The 23,960-nt window shown below is 38.2% G+C and overlaps 1 protein-coding gene across 2 annotated transcripts in view; it reads right to left on the reverse strand.

The window, feature by feature from the left end:
* Ppm1a (protein phosphatase, Mg2+/Mn2+ dependent 1A) overlaps positions 1-15,502 on the reverse strand; it is a 43,236-nt gene extending 27,734 nt beyond the window's left edge. Inside the window, exon 1 of one of the 2 annotated variants that reach the window (XM_076850406.1) lies at positions 15,162-15,499. The gene's annotated coding sequence lies outside the window, so the exon portion shown is untranslated. Of the gene's footprint in view, positions 1-15,161 lie in introns of both variants that reach the window. The other variant, XM_076850405.1, reaches the window with a different exon arrangement.
* Between the last annotated feature and the right edge of the window lie 8,458 nt (positions 15,503-23,960).

The raw sequence follows: 23,960 nt of genomic DNA on the forward strand, positions 1-23,960 counted from the left end.
TAAAAATATTTTTTGTTGTTGTTGTTGTAGATGGACACAATACCTTTTTTTTAATGTGTTGCTGATGATTGAATCCAATGCCTCATATATGTGAGGCAAGCGCTTTGTCACTGAGCCACAATCCCAGCCCCAGAGAAGGGACTTTTTTAAGGATGAAAAGACTTGACTCCAGAGGAATAAAAAGGGACTCCATATTAATAAAACGTTTACACTGTGAAACCAAGCTCATAAACTTAAAAAGAAAACACACCTTGGATTATTTACAATATATAGAAAGAGTTAATATTCTAAATAGATAAAAGGTTCTTACGTGACAACAAAAATGAACACTTTTAAGAAAAAGAAATGGGCGAAGAACAAGAACAGTGATTCAATGAATATTTTTTTAATGCAAATAGCTAATAAATATATGAAGCAGTGATTAACCTCACTAACTATTAAACACACATTTATTTTTTACATATTACCCTCTCCAAGATAATTTTTAATGCCGATCATTGGCAAAGGAGTAAAAATATATATACTTCACTTAGAAGGGCAATCTGTATCTTTCTGAAGGATATACTAAAACAGTAAGTAACATAAAATGGTTAAATGTAGGTTCTTAAGAAAATTAAGACCTAGACATTTCTCTGTGCATGTTGACCCTGACCTAAGGCATTAGGGAGAGTTCTCTAATATCAACATTCATTACACTGAGAATCAGAAAACATCAGCAAAATAATGGTGCCTTAGTCCCACACAGCAGATCTTAATCTTCTGATAGTTTATGGTGTTTTGTTTTGTTTTTGTGGTGCTGGGAATTGAACCCAGAACCTTGCACTATATCCCTAGTCCATAGTTTGTTTTCTAAAACATTCTTACATTATAGCAGCAATCCTTCAATTCCCACGTCTTATTTTGGTTAGAGGTACAAGTTTTCTTACAGGGTCTCTAAGTTTGCAGTTATTAGAGCCAGTATCTCCAGAAATGTCCTTCCCAATTTACCTTAGGAATAAAATATTTTCCCAATTCCTCTGTTTCAATATTCTTTTAATGAAACTCAATCCTGTACGTTAGCTAGTTAAATCAACAAATACTCTTAAGTTTCTTCTTCTATAATATAGGTTACCTGTAAAACAATTATGAAGATTTATATAAGAAATCTTATAAAGAAATCTTTGTTATCAAAACAAAGAATGCATGCATATTTTATGAACTTAGTTTTCATTACTAATAAATATTCATTTAAGTCAAAAAAACATTTTACCTTGTTAAGCAATGAATCTCAATTACTATAAAAAATAACCTATCTTCACTACCTGCTTTCTCTGTTAAAAAAAAATAATAATTGTATACATAATATCTAGGCAAGCTGGGTAAGTGGTGCACACTCTGTAATCACAGCAATTTGGGAGGTTGAAGCAGGATTCCAACCAAGTTCAAGGCTAGCCTCAGCAATTTAGCAAGATCCTGTCTCAAAAATAAAACAAAAAGCTGGGCTGAGGATATAGCTCATTGGTAGCACTCCTGGGTTTGATCCCTAATATTGGGGGAAAAAAATCTGAGCAACATTTCTGATACAAGGAACTAAATATAGGTTTAAAATTATAACATCTAAGTGGTCAAATACAGGCAGTACTAACAGTTTTCAAGAGTTCACATTCTCTTCCCCACAAATTTAGTTTGTTTACTATAGGACTTCATAGCTGTATGAGTTTCTGACTCTGCTGGGGGCACTTCTACTGATGGCTCCTAGTAATCGTGATCCAACCAGAAAGCCTCTGGTCTATCAAACCAAGCAATTTCTCAATTAGCTCCATTTTCCTGGACAATGATAGACCTTTCTAAAGTAATGAACATGGGCAACACTCAGAAAGACTTCTCCTACTCTAACTTGAAAATCCCAGAATAGTATCATTCAGTTCTCGGAGATTTCTCTGAATAATAATCTCAAGGTTATACTGGTTTCCTACTCTGCACTGGCTCCAACCTGATGATATTGGAACAACCCAAAGAGAATGCATGACTTATAGTTCAACTTCAAAATTCCTCCACAAAGTTTTAGAAAGAGAATAACTGAAGGATGCTAAATCTCTTCAAAGAAGGGAGTTACCCTTTGTGCATCATTGGCATATCACTACAATTCAAAATTAAGAACTGAAAATTTTTAAAATTTCACCTATCTTCTTATCCTACCATATTACATCTCTGCCTCCCTCCCTCTCCCCTCCCCCCATTTAGGTCTCATTCCTTCTTAAATGGCCTCCAAGTTTTCTTCTGGTCTCCACTGTATTGTATTTTCCACAAACTTAGTATCCTTGAAATGAGAATATTCTTTTCTAATCTTGTTCTTACCAATTTGCCCCTCCCCCAGCCTGAATAATCACTTCTGTTCCCTTCTTGTTTTTAATTTTTTTCTTTCTTCCATTTGGTAAGAGAGTAAGATGCTAGAATCCAGGCAACCCAGCTGCAAAAGGAAACCTATTTCAGTGAATCTAGGCAAGTCTGAATTTGAGGTAGAAAAGAAATAACATCTACAGTGGTATTTTAGGCAAAGCTGAGACCAGAGTAACCCACAGTGAAAGCACCTCCAAGAGGAGAGGATTAATGGCAAATATTCTTTTAAGTTACAAATACTAGTAGTGATGAGATTGAGCCTTGGTTTAAATTTGAAAATAGCATTCTACCACTGAGCTACTTTCCCAGTCCAAAAATATTACTATGATTTTATGATTTTCTTTTATTTTACATAAAAAGGTTAAAAATAACAATACAGTATATCGATATTTAAAATATCTATATTGTATTAATTTTTCCAACAGTTAAAGAAGTTACCTGAAAATGTCTTGGCTGCCAAATATTTCATCTTATAGCTTCAACTAAGTATTTACTTTATTCAATTAAATATTTACTTACCCTCCTCTGACTAACTAAACTTCACTCAAATGATTCTAATACAAATGAACTTTGAGTTAGATGTGCCCCAAAGCTTAAAAATAAAATTTCAAAAATAAAGCTAAAATTAATCAATCAAACCGACCAAAATAAGACAAATTCTACTTTTTGTTAAAGATCATTTTTTCCCTACCTCCAAATTATTAAAAAGTAATCAGTCTTTGCTAAAACAAGTAAAATCTTGCAAGTGATCAAATCATAGTCAGTTTGTACCAATCTTGGCAACAGTTTTTGTTTCACAAAATGCATGTAACAAAGCCTTGCCACTGTCATATTTCTTTGTTTCATTCTTTTAAATGTCTCAGCTTCTAGGCATGTGCTGAGAGATCTGAATTACATATTGCATAAGGTAGAGGTCCCAAATTTATACAAAGGTATGTTCTACATAATTTTTAAAAGTAAATTTTATAGGGGCTGGGGTTGTAGCTCAGAGGTAGTGTGGTGGCCTACCATATGTGAGGCACTGGGTTCAATCCTCAGCACCACATGAAAATAAATAAAGGTATTGTGTCCACCTACAACTAAAAAACAAATATCTTTAAAAAAAAGTAAATTTTATAAGTACACTATATAATTGCCTGAAAAATATCAATGCTAAATTTACTTGGAGGGCTCTCTTGACTATAAAAATTAGATACTGACCTATTTTCATTAACAAATATGGTAAAAGCAAACTATTGAAAAGATTTAGATGGCACAGAGCTATTTCATCTTAAAATTTTCTAAGAACATTCCAATATTTATAATCTCAATTAGCCTCATCTCCTAACTAATTCAAGTTTATCAATTATGGATAATTTGTCTACAAATTCAGAAGTGGATTAAATTCCTAGTTTGCTTTTTAATCCTTGCACCCTTGAAGATGCAGACTCAGACTGACCCAGAAAATAATAGCTGACTTTCTGGGTCAATTCATCCTTTTTTACTTTTCCTTAAACAAAACCTTTCAGACAAACATTTTATAAATATTTGCTGAAAAACTTGTATTTTAACTTGAAAGAAGGAAAAAAATGTTATACATTTAAGATGGAAAATGATTCATTCACACACATGGAGCTTCTAAATATTTTACACATATGAAATGTCCCTGATGGAAAAAATGACCAACAGCATTTGCCTCTGACAGACTTCTGTTGATATAAATCTAACATTCTTCAAGAATCATTCACTGAATCTACAAATTGTTGGCAAACAAGATGCTTTGTGTGTAGGGAGATGGGTTCTGGGGAAGTAAGCAAAAGTAAAAACAAAATAAAGTTAAATTTTTATTTAGTACCTTAAAAAATTATATCCAGCTACCTCCTAAACTTGAATAGTCTAAGTGAACCTGGCAGCTCAAAATGAACTTCTTGAGTCCGTATCATTTTCCTCATCTCAAGAAATCAATCAACCCTTAGCTTACAGAATCATATTTTTTCCTTATCATGGCACTTCTATGTGAATTCTCACTTTAGATTTAAAACCCATGAAGGAAGAAATCATACCTTTTTTATTCATACTATTTAGTACATAATGACACTTGATAAATGTGTGGGAAAATGAATGACAAATATCAGTTGTCAAAAAAAAGCTTGTCAGCAGTGCTTTTTCTACAGAGAAAAAGGTATTCTTCATAGAAGTTGACCCACCAACAAGCTGTATCCTAGTATTTCCATCTTGTTTATTCTATATAATAAATTGTTCCAGTTTTGTTTTTTCCCTACAAAAATATTCATAACAGTTGCTAATAAGAAAATATTTGGACCCGGGCTGGGGTTATGGCTCAATGGTAGAGCGCTTACCTACCATGTGCAAGGCACTGGGGTTCAATTCTTAGCACCACATATAAACAAATGAATAAATAAATGTCCATCAATAACTAATAAAAAAATTAAAGACAACATTTGGACCCAAAAGCAAATCTGCAGCTTGCTAATAAAACATTTGATTCAAATGACTGTTTATCAATAACACAATGTATAAACTTTGGGATGAACACAGAACAAAAGCTGCCATTTCTAAGATAGGCCTCTTGACATCCCAAACAGACTTACAGACAAGAATAGTTTCTACTGCTTTACAAAACTGTGAAAATTTTATTTATTCTCTATTTAACATTCTGAAGCATGATGGCATGCTACAAAGATGGTTTTCTAAAGCCTGGTAAGTTTTGAGATTCTATTTAGAAAATAAAAACAACAACAACAACAAAGAAAATACACACCTATATCTTGTTATCTTTTATCATTAATACTTTCATTTCTGAATTCTAATAACAAAGGCAACCAAGCAACAACTCCTATTATGCCAAATTTGATGAAATTTTCTGGTACTCATACTAAACAAAAGAGAATCTAAGAATTCTGAGAATCTAAGACAAAGTTGGTCACAAATTATGTTCTTAATTCTTTGAGACAGTACAACAGAACTTTGAGTAACTTTTTTTTTTTTTTTTTTTTTTTAATCCAGGGCCTTCTGCATGCTAGGCAAGTGCTTTAACAGTGATCTAAATCACTAACCCTTTTTAGAATTTTTAATTTGAGACAAGGTCATGCTATGTTGCCCAGCCTGGCTTTGAACTAAATTCCAGTCTCCTGAGTACTGGGATTACAGGCATGTACGGTGCCCAGATGAATAGCATATTCTTTAACTAAAATAATTAAGCTACACATATCATGATGAATTTCATCTACATCCCTGAGATAGGCATACCACAGGTGAATACAAAGCACTAGTCTAAATTTAAAAAAACAGATTATACATGACCTATGCTTTCTCACAGTTTACTATATTTCTGGCTTATATTCAATTTTCTCTACTATGAATTCCTCATAGAAATGAGTAGAGGCCAGAAGCCATGGCACCTACCTGTAATCTAGCTACAAGGGAGGGTGAGGCAGGAGGATGCCAAATTTGAGGGCAGCATGGGCAACCTAGCAAGACTCAACAACAAACAAAAAAAGTTGGGGATATAGCTAAATGGTAGAGCAACCTTGGATTCAATCCCCAGTAAGTACACATGTTCATACATATAAAATCTTCTTAAACTAAGAATTGCACTGGAACAAAGAACCAATGGAGCTAGGTGAAGTGGCAAACAATGACTGTAATCCCAGTCATTCCAGAGACAGAGGCAGAAGGATCCCATTTCAAAGGCAGCCCTAGTGAGGCACTTAGCAACTCAGTGAGACCCTGTCTTTTATTTATCTACCACTGTCTTTAAATAAAATGTAAACAAGGGTTGGGGATGTTGCTCAGTGGTTAAGCACCCCTGGGTTCAATCCCTGCTACAAAACAAAACAATGGAATAATTTATACCAGTGATCATAAATAAAAGCCCTAAGACAAAACTAAAAATGGTTTGCAAAACTAATTGTATTATACCTAAATATTAGATTTTTTTTGGTATATCTCTTCTTGGTGACATGTTCTAAAGGAAGCTGACATGAGATGATAATGAACCTTTCAAATTTAGGGTACAATGTCATCATAAGATTCACTCTCTCATTCTCTCTCCCTCTCTCTCCCTCTGTGGGGCTAGAGTTGTGGCTCAGTGGTAGAGTACTTCCTGGCATGTGTGAGGCCCTGGGTTCTATCCTCAGCACCACATATAAGTAAACAAATAAAAGAAAAGATCCACTTACAACTAAAAAATAGTAAAAAGAAAAGAAAAAGATTCACTCTGTCAGTACAAAGGAACTATAGTTATATCCTTCATACATTAAAAAGTATCTGACCCATCACAATGGCCAACAGACTTTCAGCAGTAACATAAAACTACAATGGCTTATTAATTACTTTGGAAAGCCAAGGACATATATTTGGCTTCTATAACCAGCTGTAATATTTTGGGCAAATAGCTGCTCTGCCTCAATTTCCTCATCTGTTAGAAGTAATAAAACTATTGTATAGGGGTGTCGTGAAGAATAGAGGTGACAATTAAAAATGTCTTAAAATAGTCCCTGCAAATAAATGCTCATTGTTACCAACTAATGTCAAGGTTAAAAAAACATAAGAGAAACATAATCAAATTCATTATTCTGGTCTCATGAGCATCATACTCCTAATAGATGGATCTAAGCAGTCACTAAGTATAAGGAAATATTCATTTAAAAACCCAATAAGGGGGCTATGGTTCAGTGGTAGAGCACTCGCCTCACATGTGCAAGGGCCTGGATTCAATCCTCAGCACCACAAATAAATAAATAAATAAATAAATAAGGTTAAAAATAGTATTCAATTAATATTGTTAAAAAAAACAACACAGGAGCTGAGGTTGTGGCTCAGTGGTAGTGCTTAGCATGTATGATGCACTGGGTTCAATTCTCAGCACCACAAACAAATAAAATAAAGGTCCATCGAAAACTAAAAAAACATTTGGGGCTGGGGATGTGGCTTCAAGTGGTAGCACGCTCGCCTAGCATGTGTGAGGCACTGGGTTCAATTCTCAGCACCACATAAAAATGAATTAAAGACATTGTGTCCACCTAAAAAAACCTACTTTTTAAGTATTTAAAAAAAATAAATACTTAAAAAAAAACAAAACAATAAGGGATGGTTGGGCTAGGGCTGGGGCTCAGAGGTAGAGCGTTCAACTAGCATGCATGAGGCACTGGGTTTCATCCTCAGCACCACATAAAAATAAAATAAAGGTATTGTGTCCACCTACAACTAAAAAATAATTTAAAAAAAACAATAAGGGTAATTTTACTATATATTTTCTAAATATTAGAAATAGTTCAACATTTTGATGAGGTTTAAAGTTTAGAGATTTATATGAATACAGACTATTTATGTTAGCCATCTGTTTAATCAGTTGGTAGTTAGCCTCTTCTGTAACTAATATATTGTTTGATTCTTGTGATCCCACAATTCCTCTCTCTGGTTTAAAAGATAATATTTACTTCATAATAATATCTGCAAATGTAAAATACTCTGAAGAGATACGTGATTATAAATGCCCAATTAACCCTCAAAGTCAAAATGTAGGAAGTTCAAAGTTAAATCTATAGGTCCAGAAGCAGTCAACCTAATCTCCTATACCAACATGAGAACTCTGCCATATTTCATTTTCTTTCTCTTTTTTTCTTTTTTTGTACCTGGGTTCTCAGCCCTATTTTCTATTTTATTTAGAGACAGGGTCTCACTGAATTGCTTAGGGCCTCGCCATTGCTGAGGCTGGCTTTGAACTCGCTCGTCTCGGCCTCCCCAGCCACTGGGATTACAGGCATGTGCCACTGTGCCTGGCATACTTCATATTTATGTAATCTTCACACTTAAATATTCAAGTGCATCCAAAATACTATATAAGAATAGAGTCAGAAAGAAATTCTGCAATCAGAAAGCTCGTAACTACTTCTACAACCTCCTCCTACAGTGGTAATTTCCACTCCCAGGTAGATTTTATTTAATTATTACCAAATATTTTAATGTATACCATCCACAAAACATTGTGCTAGGCTGTAGATATAATAATAAGTTACTATATTTTCCCTACAGAATTAACTGAACACAATTATAAAATTAAGACATGAAATTAAGATACTTAGAAGTAAAATATATGATGATTAAAGCCATATAAATAATGTAGACATTGTTATAGAAATACAGAGAAAGGAGAGCAGAAACATTGGTGAACCAGGAAGACTGTGGAGGAAATATCAGAAACAAGCTTTGATTTAAAAAAAAAAAAAAAAAGAAAGAAAGAAAGAAAAAAGGAAGTGGGCTGGAATGTAGCTCAGTGGTAGAGCACTTGTCTAGTATGCTTCCAGGCCTGGGTTCAAACCCCAGTGCTGCAAACAACAACAAAAACAAAACAAAACAAACAATAGCTGGAGAAGAAGAGAATTTCAAACTACAAATCAGCAAGAGCAAAGATCCTTGAAGAAAAAAGAAAAGGATGTGTTTCAGAGATGACAACTATACCAGTTTGGCTGAAATAGATCATGCCTGAGATACAATCATAGAAAGTAACAAAGGCAAAAACAAGAAGTCTGATCTTTATTCTAAAAGCAAAACACTGAAGTATATACTGAAAAGAGAAATGCAAAAAAACACTATTTTTCAAAGAATTTTGTGATGTTTATAGAATGGAAAACAGAGAGGGGTACAGTATAGGATGCTAGCAGGAAAGAGAGAATTTTTCAACTTTAAATAACCCAGGACCCACAAAAAAAGCCTTAATGCCTTCTATGAAGACTTCACTAAAAATAATAATTAAAAAAAGTCAGACTGAGTTAATCAGAATGATTTAGTTTCCAATATCTTTTTCTGTAGCAATGATATATTCTTGCTCCTTTCTAACCATGAAAGGTAACTCCTCTTCAAAATACCAACCTATTCTTCCCTACTTACTGATCATTCTAGTCTGAACATTCACCTTTGCTTTATATTGTTACTCTTTACCCACAATTTAACCATCTATTCACACCTAACCATTAACTCAAAACCCATGAATTATTTTCAACTTATAAAAATACTCATACTCAACTCTCTGCAATTACCTCTTAACTTTCAGTCTATTCACATGACATCTCTATATACCCAATACTTGTTCTAAATTCTCTACACAATCTCTTCTCAGTTGGCTTCAAGGCTTACTGCTAAAACTACAAGACAACTTTTTACATCCAGTCTGCCTCTACTCCCCTAAGTATCTCAGGATTTCATGTACTCAATAGCAGTGGCAAGTTCTTCATGGTATAAAATGTGTCAAGCACCTTATATAATCTTTTCACTGAATCTTCCAGATAACCTTATGAGAAGCCAATTCCCATATGACAGGTAAGGAAACTGTAGCTTGGAGAGAAGGGGCTTACCCAAGAACACCCTACTAGGAAGTGGCAAAGCAGGAACTCAACCTCAGTTCTGTCTCTTTCAAAGGGCTAGCTCTACCTGCCTGCTTTATGGGGCTTTCAATGTGGCTCTATTAATTACATCTATTCAGAAACACTGCCCCATATCATTCATTAAAGATATCAACCATTTGAGAATTATTATTGATTCCCCAATCTGAACAGTGGTTGCTGAAGAAACCAAACTTTTTGCTTCTGTTAACATCTGAAACTCTAGTAATGATAAATGAATTTGATGTCTTACATTTTTTTCTGAATGTCTTAGTAGGGATTCTTGCATTAGAAGACCTAAGTATATACAGTTATACTCATTTTAACTTTAGGAATCTATGAATCAGATGTTAACATTCAGCTTTTTAAATTCTGGTTCCCAGAAGCAAGAAGGCTCATATATAATTGGAAAAAAAATCCACTCAGGAATTCTTTTTTTTTAATTACACAGATCTAATGCTGGCATGTTATTTAGGTTCTTTCTGTCTATTTAGTCCTTTCTTGGTATCCATGGTGGAATTGGTTCCAAGATTCCCCACAAATACCAAAATTTGCAGATCCTCATATTGTACACGCTGAGCAGAGATGCAAGGTTGTCCTCATTTTTTTTTTTTTTGGGGGGGGAGGTTGTTTTGTTTTTGTTTTTCAGTACCAGGAATTGAACCCAGGGGCACTCAACCACTGAACCACATCCCCAGTCCTTTTCTGTATTTCATTAAAAGACAGGAGATCACTTGAGTTGCTTAGGGCCTCACTAAGTTGCTGAGGCTGGCTTTGAACTCAACTTTGAACTGATCCTCCTGCCTTACCCTCTTTCTCTAGCTACAGAGATTACAAGCGTGCACCACCACACCTGGATTTTTAAAAATATTCAATGAACTCTCCTGCCTGCTTTATGGGGCCTTCAATGTGGCTCTATTAATTACATCTATTCAGATGGATGCAAAACCCAAAGAGATGAAGGGCTGGTTGAATCCATGGATGCAAAACCCAAAAAGATGAAGGGCTGACTGGATTTAAAATAGAAATTAACGGTGAAAAATTAAAGCCTAACACAAATAGTCAATAAAGTACTTTCACTTACTTTCTCCTATACCTTACAGAAGTTCAGTTTCATAAGATTTTAATTCATACTACATTATCCATAAAAATAATAACTTTCAATTCATATCCTAAATATGAATACTATATACACTTTGGTCAATGGATTAGAAATCAACACATTTAGAATTATAAAAACTCAATCTCCCTCTTTTATTATACACTCAAGGAATACTTGTAATACCTCTATTATTATAAACACAGTATCACCAGGCATGGTGGTGCACACTTGTAATCCCAGCAGTTCAGGAGGCCTAGGTAGGAGGATTGCAAATTTAAAAAACAGCCTCAGCAATTTAGTGAGGCTCTAAGCAACTTAGCAAGGTCCTGTCTCAAAATAAAAAACAAAAAAGAGTGGGGATGTGGCTGTGGTTAAGTACCCATGGGTTCAATCCCTGGTACCAAAAAAGTAAAATAAACACAGTATCAACAGTCTAATTTATCAATACAAATTAATCTGTACTTTTCAGTTTCCTACAAAAATTATGAAGTTTATTACATTTTAGATAAAGGTATACAGAACTCACTCCCCTCAATTGTTACTCTTCCTACATGCCTTGTAGAAAAAAAGCTAGGTAAAGAGAATATCTAGGTGGTATATAGATAGCTAGGATGGTAAAGAGTAAAATCATCAAAGAATATATTCTGGAGACTAATAATGAAGTACAAATCCTTATATAATATGAAGTGCATTAGATACTAAAGGAAGAAAAAATAAGAATCAACCTTTTGATTTAGATAAAGGTTAACCAAAAGTACTTTCATGTAAAGGTGGCTTCTAATCACAGGTCAGAAAAATTTACATATCCTGGCTAACAACAGCAAAATAATAAAGGAAGTAACTGGGGCTGGGATTGTGGCTCAGTAGCAGAGCGCTTGCCTTGCACCTGTGAGGCACCAGGTTTGTTCCTCAGCACCACATAAAAATAAATAAACTAAGATATTGTGTCCATGTATAACTAAGAAAAAAATTTTTAAATAAATTTTAAAAAATTAAAAAATAAAGGAAGTAACTACATTTTAAAATATCTTTGTTATTGTGAAATGAAATTACTACTCATGAAATAAGAAAACAGCTTTTATCTAGTTGCCTCACATGCCCTCCCCTCTCCAAAGATCCATATATTTCACAGGGCCACACCTTATTTTATCTTCTTGTGTAACTCCTCCAAAAGTCTACTTGGGCTGCTTTTCATAAAAGACTATCTCCTGATGTGATTAAAAATGACAAGAGTCACTGGGTGCGGTGCGCATGCCTGTAATCCCAGCATTTTGGGAGGCTGAGACAGGAGGATGGAGGGAGACTCGGTCTCTAAATACAATACATAATGGCCTGGGGATGTGGCTCAGTGGCCCAGGGCTACCGAGTTCAATCCCTGTACCAAAAAAAAAAAAAAGAAGATGAGAGTCCCCTGCCCAGGAAGTAGATAATCATTTGAAGGGAACATCAAAATATCACTTTAAAATTATTTTTACATCAGCACCCACTAACACCTTAAACAATCTGTCTCTCATAGGTGTGCATTTCAGGTAACAAGCTCCCTGTAGGCCAGTTAGTCTTTAGTTTAAATATTCATAGTTAAACTAGAATAACAGCCTTGGCCTAGTCTGAACAAATTCAAAGAATATAGGTATTTAATATCTGCTCAGCAATATTTACAGTATGATAGAAATGAGATGCTATCTATAGATTTCTTTGGGGGGGGGTTAAAATGAGATATTAGAGAACAATTTTTCAAACAGAATTTAACAAAACAAAATCAAGACCCAGCTTGAACTGACAGAAAAACCTTCACAATGTGCTCTTGTTTTCTGGGGGACTAAACTCAGTTGCACTCCACCACTAAGCTACATACCCAGTCCTATTTTGTATTATATTTAGAGACAGGGTCTCACTGAGTTGCTTAGCACCTCACCGGTGCTGAGGCTGGTGATCTTCTGGTCTTAGCCTCCAACTACAGCTCTGCTCCATTGTGCCCAGCACAAAGTGTTCTTATAATACCCTTCCCTTCTATCTATCAAGGGTCCTGAGCTTGTTCAAACCAGTTGTCTCAATCACACTTTGTCTCCATTGGAATCTCCACCTTCCTTCCTACTGTAAGTTTATCCAGATTTCTCAATCCCAACAGAAAAATCAATGAAGGCTACCTACAGGAATAGTTTTCCTAAAGAACAATCACCAACTTTTTCATTTTTTAATTAATTTATTTTTTAGTTGTAGATGGACACTCCATCTTTATTTTTATGTAGTGCTGAGGATAGAACCCAGTGCCTCACACTTGCTAGGCAAGTGCTCTACCACTGAGCCACAACCCCAGCTGCCCCCCCCCCCCCCGCCAATTTTTTCTTTTAAATAAAACAGAATCTTAAATCAGCTTTATAATGCTGAAACATCTAAGTATCTGGCATAAGCCAGATATTTCTTTTTAAAGGTATATGAAGAGACACACAATGTCAAAAAAACTGGATAGTACATGTGACAATATAATCTACCCCTTTTACTTTACTGACTTGGAAATTGAGATTCAAAAGGTTAAAGGACCTATCCATGGACACGTATTTTGGAGCACAGCCATGACTAAACAATTTTTGTCTCCTAGTGCAGTGAGCCCATCAACAGGTTATTACCATCTTCAGTTCAGCCTTTCATACTAAAATATAAAATGATACAATCCATGTAAAAATATATAAAAGATTCAAGCCATGTAAAAATTTGATGACTCCGGTTAGTAGTCAACCATATTTCTCAAACACATACAGATGTGTGTGTGTGTGTGTGTGTGTGTATACATATATCACTTCCATAATTACTCATTAATGTACAAATGCTTAAAAAATATCAAATAAAAAAAGTTTTAAGCAATTTCCACCTGCATTTCATTATAGTTTCAATAATACGGCTTTGTTGTAAAGGTTTAAAGTAATCATCCCTACAGGACTCTTTAACCAGATAGAGGGGAGCCGGGAGAAAACTGTAAGAACATAACTATAACATCGGGAAAGAAATGTTACTTTGTGCTTCAAATTATTTACTGGCAAAGGAAACATTAAGTCAGTAAAGGTAACATCTGAGATTAGAAAAAAGGGAGTGGAGTGGGTTATTAACTCCCTCATTTCAGTTTTGTATTCTGTAAAATAAGGAATTACAGAAATAGTCTTTGGAAAAAGACCAATATGTAGAAAGAAAAAAGTATGAAGCTGAAGTGTTAGAGATAAAGGGAATTGGGAGGACCAGCCCTGCTTGATTCTTGGGAGCACTGGAAGTTTAAAGAGTATGGCTTTTCTTTCAGAACAATTATTTTAAAATTTCTTACTTTTTTAATAATGTGAAAATCATTTTTTTTTTGCAAACAATAACTATCTTTCATACTTTTATAATAACGTTTTAAAACTCATTCGTCCCATTATTCCAATTAGCAGGAAACTTGGGGTGAGGGTGGCACACAGATTCCTTTGCTTGGACAACTCAAATATGTGACCTTTGTGGATCTCTAAAGGAGAGGAGAAAAATGTCTTGGGTGATGAAATTTTCAAAATCTATCTAAAACTGTGGTTAGTAGAGGACTCTACAACCAGCTGTCTTTCAAGAAAAAGCTACAAGTTTCTTTAATATGTACAAGCAGAACAGAACCCTACTTCGATCAACTCTAACATCAAGAACTTTTACCCAATTTACACGGCTAAAAGGATAAGAAATCAGTAGAATTTTACTTCACTTGCTCAATGCCTTAATAATGAATGAACTGGAAGGCATCACTGACTTGAGTTCTGAAGAAACCTCACTCTCAGCCCTGCCCCCTGTAAAACCAGAAGCAAATTGTCCAAATCTGGTGTTTTGAGACTCAAGCCCGGTTCAAAGGAAGCTTAGCGCCACCCCCACCCCCCGAGGGTAGGAGCCCCGAACACCAGGGGCCGGTGGGGCGCCCGCCACTCCCTCCCAGCTCGGGAAAAGTCCCGCGGCAGCTCCCGGGTCAGGCCAGCCCGTGGCTCTCGCCCGCGTCGCCGCCACAAGCACCCCGCCCGGTCGCCGACCGCCGGAGGGTCGCGCCCCCTCCCCGCGCCGCCGCCACAAACACTCCGCCCCCGCCTCCCGCCGCCGCCCTCGCGGAGCCTTAACCCCTCGCCGCCCGCCGCCGGGGAAGAGGCCGGGCCAGGGGGTGGAGTTGTCGCGTCTCCTCCCGGGAGCGCCCGGGCAGACGCCCGGCTTGTTTACAGGCCCCAGGCCTGTCCGCCGCCGCGGCCGCGCAGGCCCGCGCCGCCCGCCCGCCCGCCCGCCCGCGGCCCGAGCGCCGCGCTTACCCGGAGCAGCCGCGGGCGGGCGGGTCTCTGGTCGGCCGAGGCAGCGGCGACGGCAGCAACTGCGGCCGGGGAAGGGGCGCGGAGGGGGTCGCGGCGGCGGCGGCGGCGGGCCGGGGAGGGGGCGGAGGAGGGGAGGAGCCGGGCTGCGTCCGGGCCCCCGGCTCTCGGCGCCCTCGCGGTTCAGATCATCCGGGCGTTGGAACCGGAGGCAGAGAGCGGGTCCCGGAGAAGGAGGAGGAAAAGCCGAGGATTCATCGCTTTCGCACCCCACCTGCCTGGCGTCCCCCCACCCCCCTCCCCAACCACCCGTTCCGGAGCTGCAGCCGCCGGAGCACCCGAAGCTGCGGACCGGGCCGGCGCGGAGACCACTGCTCTCTAGCTCCTGCGCGCGCTCCCGTCCCTAGCGCCGCCGCCGCCTCTAGCGCGGCCCCGCGCAGGCGCGCTCACGACGGCGCCGCCCCTCCCCCACTCCCTCGTCCGCTCCGCCCCGCCGGCTCCTCCGCCGCTACAGCTGCGGCTCGGCAAAGCAGCTGGAGAGACCCGGATGTCGTAGGGCAGGAACTGCGGCGAGGGCCGGCAGGAGGGGGAGGGGCGACCGCAGATGACGTCACTGCCCTACCCAGCTTCGTTTGCCGCCTCTGCTTCGCTGCCGGCGCCCCAGGTTGGGGACGAAGGGAGCGTCAGAATCCGGGATCAGAGCCAGGACCGGGACTTTCACGCTCCGGCGCCAGGGTCTGGACAGAGTTTGCGCTACTGTTCCGAGCCCCGTGGATTGAGAACCTCTCAATCTGGCTGTTGGTGGAGCCGAGACTTGGAAGCTACGCCTGGGACCTAGGCTCTTCCGTCTGCCTGAAAATATAGACCCCACAGTGAAGACGCTGCCTAGCAGCGTCGAGGACCAGTCCGGAGCTTTGTGTTTTCGCTCGGGAGCAGTCGCGGTCCCTTTGAAAGCGAAATCGGTCCAGATAGCAGCCAGCTCCCAGCCCTCAAGGCCCCATACCTCCGGTGCCATCCTTCCCCAGTGAACCTAGGAAGCTCCTGCAGGTGCCAGGACACACGCCTTGAGTCCCGAAGAACAAAAATACACGTGCCCTATCATCCACTCACATGCGAGTGCAACTGATTCTCGCACGGGGCACATGCTGAGTTTCTGGCAGGTTTTCCCTCTGTAGCTGCTGGGATTCCACACTGTATATTTGCACAAGTTAGTCACGTGATTCTGTCACTGAGAGCCTCCAACGACCTCCAGAGTAAGGTTAAAGAAACCAAGGGTTTTTCAAAAGCTGGAGGATAATCAGAATAGTTACAGCTGCTTCTGTGAAGAGCTAGAAATGAGCTACAGTTACTTGAAACTGCACGTGCAGGAAACCAAAATCCAGTTTAGCTAGCTAGACCGCAGAAAACCCGACCCACGCTGCTTGCTGACGCCGGGGATAGAATGACAAACCCTGGGCAGCCAATGAATCAGAACTAGAAAGCAGTACATCACCAGCACAGGTTCTTATTGGCTCGGGTGCCTTTCTTTCTCTCGTCAGAGGTTTAACCCTTACACCACATTTGCAGGAACATAAGTTTAAAAGAAAACTCCGTACTTTTAAAAGATTTTCTGGCACTTACAAAGAAAACCTAAATATTAATTGTAGGAGGTAACTTTAAAAAGAACATCCAAAAACATTAGCCAAATTGAATTCTGGCCAGTAAAAAGGTGAGGAGCTTACTATAGCAATTTGCACCCTGTTACTTTGTATCTGTTAAAATCAGTTACCCTAATTCTTAAATCTAAAACTACCCGAATTTTTCTCTCATTCTGCAGACATTATTTAGCTGCATTTAAAGTTGTAGAAGACTCTTCTAATTTTTCCAACATGATTTTTTGGAAAAAGTTCTGTTCCCTTCACTTTTAGACCAGAGACCTAAACCAGAATCAAATATCATCATCAGCCACTGGTGTGTGGTGCGGATTAGAATTTCTTAGAGGAAGATGAAGGTGGATCTTTTCCAGGTATACTAAGGAAAAATAAAATTCAGTATGCATTTGGTCCCAGTATCATTTGAGGACACATTTCTTAATTCTCTATACACCTGCCAAAAATGAAAAAAAATTAGATCAAAGATCTTTGAAACTCTGCCTTATTGAAATCCTTAATACTTCAGACGAGTAACAGCATGATTAGCATGCTAGTGGACTCATTAACATTCTGAAATAGAAAAGCCCATGTGGCAACCACCACTTGGAGAGTTCTTCAAATCAAATTTTCTTATTTAGAAGACTGAATCTGGCTCACCAATGGCAGTAGTAGACTTTAGAGAACCTGAAGTTCTTTCCTGTCTTTCAGCTTTCTTCCTTTAGGCTTTCATACCCTTCATTTCTCTTTTCTACACTTGTAGGAGAATCTGGGTCAATTGTAGCAGAAGAGATTTTAAAAAATAGAAAAAAAAATGAACATGAAGAGATTTTTAAAGACTGCACGGTGTAGCACAATCAAGCTGTACCTTCCTTGTGGATATATCTTACTTGTGGATATAGTTTTGTAGTATTAGGAAACTCTTGGATATAAGATTAACATTTTAAAATCTGGAACAAAAATATTATCTGATTAAGTATGCTTGATATTATGATATTCCCTTTAATATTATTAAATTCTAAGCTAAATGGGAAAAGACAAAATATGTAGAAGAAGCAAAAAAGAGCATTGAAAAAAATGAAGGTTAAAATAATAATAATAATAATAATAATTCTCCTCCTCCTCCCCCTCCTCCTCCTCCTCCTCCTTCTCCTCCTTCTTCTTCTTCTTCTTCTAACTATAAGACTTTGTTAAAGCCTCCAACAAATGTTCATAGTAAGTTTTTGTGAAAAATCTGTTGGGACTATTTTGGCAATGACTATATTTTAGTGATTTATATAGGTATCCTATAAAATTATCCTATTCTGCTTTGGAAATCTGTTTGTATATTTCAGTTTGGCTAAGAGGAAGGAGGTTATGTGAAAGATTAGCTTTAAAGTCCTGAATTTGGGACAGGGTTGTGGCTCAGTAGTAGAGTGCTTGCCTAGCATGTTGAGGCACTGGGTTCGATCCCCTGCAACCACATAAAAATAAAATAAAATAAAGGTATTGTGTCCATCTACAGATAAAAAAAATTTTTTTTTAAAGTCCTGAATTTGCTGTATATTAATAGCCTAGTAATTGAGAGACTTGAGGTGAGGAAGAGACTACAAAGAGCAATCTAAAGCTTAGTCTGCTTCATAGTACTTTCCCTTTCCTCTACAATCCTGATTTAAAGAAAAGGCTTACATTTCTTGTTGCCTGATTACCATTATGAATTCATCCAGGAGACTTACCCTTGGCCTGGCCTTGTTTGGACCTCTCAAAATACATCTCAGGCATTTAAGTGACTTCCCTGGGGGAAACCTGAGAATCCCCTGCCCTGAGCCATCCATCCTTCCACCCAGCAGCCAGTCACTATGCAAAAGTTACAAAGCCAAGTAAGAGTTGGTCCAACTCTTCCTTCCACCTCCTCCTTCACTACCTGATGTAGGTTTTTTCTTCTCCCATAGCCACTTCATGTGTCTTTTTCTTCTCTTTTTTTTGCTTCTTTTATCTTTCCCCCCTTTCTTCTTTCTTCTTTTTATCTCCTTTGCCTTTCTTTTTCTTATTTTTTTCATCCCTGTTTTTGTTAGTTTAGTCCCAAATGAACTTCTGCTACCCATTTTCTCCTGAAGATGAATTTATGAGCATATACTCTTCCTAAACTAATTTTGTTCAGGGTAGGTATATCCTCCATCCCATTCTCCTCCCTCCCTCCCCCCTTAATATATCATGTTATGAAAAACTTAGCTGTTTACAAGACTGTTACAGAATGAAAAGGATTAGAGAATCCTGTCATGTGTGACATCACAGGGGCAGCTCTGCTAGGGTGGGGCAGAAGGGAGTCAGCAGTCTAGTATTGCCTCTATGTCTTCTCCTGGCCTCTGAGAGAAATATGGGCAACTGTGAATGTCACAGGGCAAGTCCTGGGTAATCTTTGGGATAGGCTTTCACCTCAAGTTAAGTGTCTATAGCCACAGCCCTACAATACTGAATCTTGTCAGATAGGTTTATCTGTTCAACAGATAGTTACTGTGTGCCAGGCACTATGTTGGATACTGAGGGTAGAGAATAACATCAATGAACAAGATCTCCTGCCCCTGAGGAACTGACCTTACAATGAGGGTCATAATAAAGAAGTAAAGAAAAAGGACACCAGAGCTTGTGAACAGTGCTATGAGGCAACAAGCAGGGAAATAGACAAGGGAGATGAAACAGGTGTTTTAGGGCAGACCTCTCTAAGAAAGTAGCATTTGAGCCAAAAGATGAAAAGGAGTTGTTTTGTAAAGAATCATGGGGGTTCAGTGACTCATGCCTGTAATCCCAGCAGGCATGAAGTCACTGGGAGGCTGAGGCAAGAGGATCCTGAGTTCAAAGCCAGCTTCAGCAAAAGTGAGGCACTAAGACCTTGTCTCTAAATAAAATGTAAAATAGGACTGGGGATGTGGCTCAGTGGTTAAGTATCCCTCGGTTCAATCTCTGGTACCAAAAAGAAAAGAAAAAAAAAAATCTTGGGAGAGAGGCTTGGACTATAGCTCAGTTGTAGAGTGTTTGCCTAGCACATGTGAGGTACTGTGTTCAATCCTCAGTACCACATAAAATAAATAAATAAAATAATGGTATTGTGTCCATTTACAACTATTTTTTTTTTTTAAGAAGGCTGGGGTCATGGCTCAGTGGTAGAGTGCTCACCTAGCATATGCAAGACCTTGGGTTTGATCCTCAGCACCAGATAAAAATAAATAAATAAAAGGTATTATGTCCAGTTACAACTAAAAAATAATAATAAAAGAATCATGGGATTTTGGGCCTGGGATATAGCTCGGTTGGTAGAGAGCTTCCTCGAATGCACAAGACTCAATCCCCAGCACCACAGGAAAAAAAAAAAAAAAATCTTTCCAAGTAGAGGGATCAGCAGGGGCAAACAGCCTGATGTGGAGAAGAGCTTGTCAGGAAAAACTAGTATACAGCCCAAAGAGAACTTCAGCAAACTCAAGGTAAATATTTCATTGTCATTCAAATTTAATAATGTTTCAATTTGGATCTTTAGGATTTTACTCTTACAATTAGGAAACCATGGGGGCAGGGACAGGAAACACATATATAATAATTTGTTGAGTAGATCCCAAAAAGCACAATGGCTTTGGAAAATAAATTAATAAAACAGGATCTTCATTCAACTATTGAAATTGAGAAGCATTCCAGCTCCAGGGAGCTGTCCCATCAGATTATCCAACAGCATTTAGAAAATAGTAACCAATAAGCTTTGAAAACATAATTTTGCTCCTAATATAGGTAACTTTGTTAAATAACATTGTGTTCATCTTCAACTGAAAAAAAAAAAAAAAAATTGGGTAGACTCTTTAAGAAGAATTCCTGGCCAGGCACAGTGGTGCGTGCCTGTAATCCCAATGGCACCAGAGGCTGAGACAGGAGGATCAAAAGTTCAAAGCCAGCCTCATCAAAAGCGTGGCGCTAAGCAACTCAACTTTTGTATTGCACTAAACTAAACCATACCTTTGAAGGTGGTAACATGTTTTACATCCTTAACAATGGTGGCCTGGTTCAAAACAAGTGATGAAATGGCCATCATAATAGAGCCTTTTATCAGTACCTGGCTCTACAGTTTCTAAGCAACTACCATATAGACCAACCACTTTAATCCTCTCAACAACCCCTGTGGGTAGGCAGGCCAAGAACTGTTATTCTGATTCTTTACAGAGGAGAAAACAGAGTGTCAAGAGAGGTCATAACTAAAAGAAAAAAAAAAAAAAAAAGAAAGAAAGAAAGAAAGAAGGAAGGAAGGAAGGAAGGAAGGAAAGAAAAGAAAAAGAAAAAAAAGAGAGGTTGTTACTACCTAGGGTCACAGAAAGTAATGACTGGTACCCTAGGTTTTTCCTGGGTACTCACTACTGGGCATTCACTAATCATCACTAGCTTTTACATGCTAGTAATGAAGGCAACAGGGAGAGGGAATAGTGGGGGAGAGCACTAGATTTAGTGCAAGGCAAAGATGTGGACAGACAGTTTGTACTGGTTCATGAGAAAACATTGTTAAAGTTTCAGGAATTTTGCCAGCTGTTTGCTAAATACAGTCATTATTTAAAATTATATAAACTTCTAATTAAGTAAAATTTAAATAATGGTACTGTATGATAAAAAGTCATCATTATCACTTTCAAATTATTTTAATACATTTTACTGTTATCCATGTCTTGAGGTAATTTATACATATTGTGTCTGCATGGTAGAAATTATATGTAATGTGCTACTGTACATTTCTTCCTAGGGTTGCCTTCAGCAGCTTCACTTTGATAGGTTGAAATTGACCATGGAGGGAGTATTTATACTTTGGAAATTAGCAAAAACCACAGATCAGGGTTAGATTTAAGAAAGTGACAGAGAAAATGTTTTATGCAGATTAAAATTAAAGAGCCTATTGTGTCTATAACTGTTAAATGGTGAACAGCATAAAAACATCCAATACAGCAACAGAGTAACACACATTATTGACAAATTCTGACGTATATCTTTGTTATTTTACTTTATTTTTCAATGAAAATGTTAACCAATGAGCATGTTAGAACTATACTGGTTAAATGTTTGCCAGCATACAACTGGGTCTGTATACGCCCCTTACTGGTTTGCCAACCTTAAGTAAGTCACTTAAGTTATTATAGCCTTGGCTTCATCTTCCACAAAATGCTTCCTCCCAGATGTATTGTGAAAATTAGAATAGATCAGGTGCCCTGGAAAATATGACTAACAGTGGTGGTTGTCCTACCACTACTTATTTCTTCCTCTTCATTGGCAGGTTTTTCACCTGAGTTTGTATATGGATACATGCTCTCTAGAACTCTCCATTATAACTTAGAGCAAAGTACTGTCATGCATTGATTAAGGGTGGGAAATGTTCTGAGAACTGTGTTCTTCAGCAGTTTGTCATTGTGTGACCGTCATAGAGTGCACTTATATAAACCTGGATGGTGTAGGTCAATCACTCATTGTAGTGTTTTGATTTCTTGATCTCTGTAATTCAGAGATGTAGCAAACACAAGTGAGACCATTGCCAGAGTAACACTGCACACTATTTTATAATAGGCTTATTTTTTTCATGGTACTGGGGGTTTAACCCAGCGGCACTCTACTACTGAACTACATCTCCAGCCCTTTTTATTTTATTTTATTTTTTGAGATAAGATCTTGCTAAATTACCAAGGCCGGCCTCCTTGTGATCCTCCTGCCTGAGCCTTATGTGTAGCTGGGATGACAGGCATGTGCCACTGTGTCCAGTTGTTAACTCTTTATTTTTAAGTAGGAATACACTTAAAAATAATGATAAAAAGCATGTAAACCAGTAACATAGTTGTTTATTAACAACAGTACATAAGTACTGTTCCTAATTGTATGGGCTATACTTTAGATAACTGGCTGTTCAGTAGGTTTGTTTATGCTAGCATCACCACAAACAGGAGTGGTACATGGCCCTAGGATGCTATCACAGCTATGCCATCGTTAGATGATGAGGGTTTTCTAGGTCTACCCATCAGAAATGTGGTTGTCTCCGATTGAACCATCATGATGTGGTACCTGACTGTATGCCAATCTATGGGCCAGCATAAACTGACATATCTCAAATGGGTCATAGATATGACAAGCTATTAATCCTTAAGGCCTTGGAACATTAGAATGAGATTGAGCTGCTCAAGTCCTGAGATGGTCCCATTGAACTATAAGCAACCTCATCTAAATATCTATGTCATAAAAACATGATTTTTTTCTATTTGTATCAGGAAACAATGACTGAAAGGCATGGATATGTGGCCCAATTCTGCTCAGTGGGAGTCTGAGGAGAAGTCTTGAGGGGTTAGATCTGGAAAAGATTTTTCTTCCTAATAAAAAGAGCTATATGAGGGGAAAAAAATGCTTTCTTCAGTTTATATTATGTCTATATGTGAAACTGGAATTTTCAGACCATCTTGTAAAAAAAACAAGGTAATGTGGAGAAGAGGAACAATAGCAATAGACTGCAACTTTTACACTGTTGAGCCATTGAGCCATCTCTGTAATTGCCTGCCTTGAGAACTCATATTTACAAGGGATTGTTAAATGTTTCTTATGGATAAAACCATTTTTATTTTTATTTGGTCCTTTGCCCCTAAATGCACGCAAGTCCAGTAGAAGAGATGGCACATTTTTGACACCTAGTGAATGCTCAGTAATTAGGTTCTTTGCTTTTGGAAAAGCTGCCATAGTCTGATGTGTACCCATCTTATTCCTTAAATATTTGAGGAATTTATTCAGTAATTATCTTCACCTTTATTCTTTTTTTTAAACTTTTGTAGTTGTAGGTAGATAGATATTTGTTTATATTTATGTGGTGTTGAGGATTGAACTCACTGCCTCACACATGCAAGGCAGGCACTCTGCCACTGAGCTACAGACCTAGCCTACCTTTATTCTTTTTTTTTTTTTTTGGTACCGGGATTAAACTCAGGGGCACTGGACACTGAGCCATATCATATCCCCAGTCCTATTTTGTATTTTATTTAGAGACAGGGACTCACTGAGTTGCTTAGCATCTCACTTTTGCGAGGCTGGTTTTGAACTCAGGATTCTCCAGTCTCAGCCTCCCAAGCCACTGGATTAAAGGTGTGTGCCACCATCCCTGGTCTACCTTTAATCTTTATCTTGATTCTCTCCTAAAAATGGT

This window comes from Callospermophilus lateralis, chromosome 3 (assembly GCF_048772815.1).
Source record: "Callospermophilus lateralis isolate mCalLat2 chromosome 3, mCalLat2.hap1, whole genome shotgun sequence".
In the NCBI taxonomy this organism is placed as follows: Eukaryota; Metazoa; Chordata; class Mammalia; order Rodentia; family Sciuridae; genus Callospermophilus; species Callospermophilus lateralis.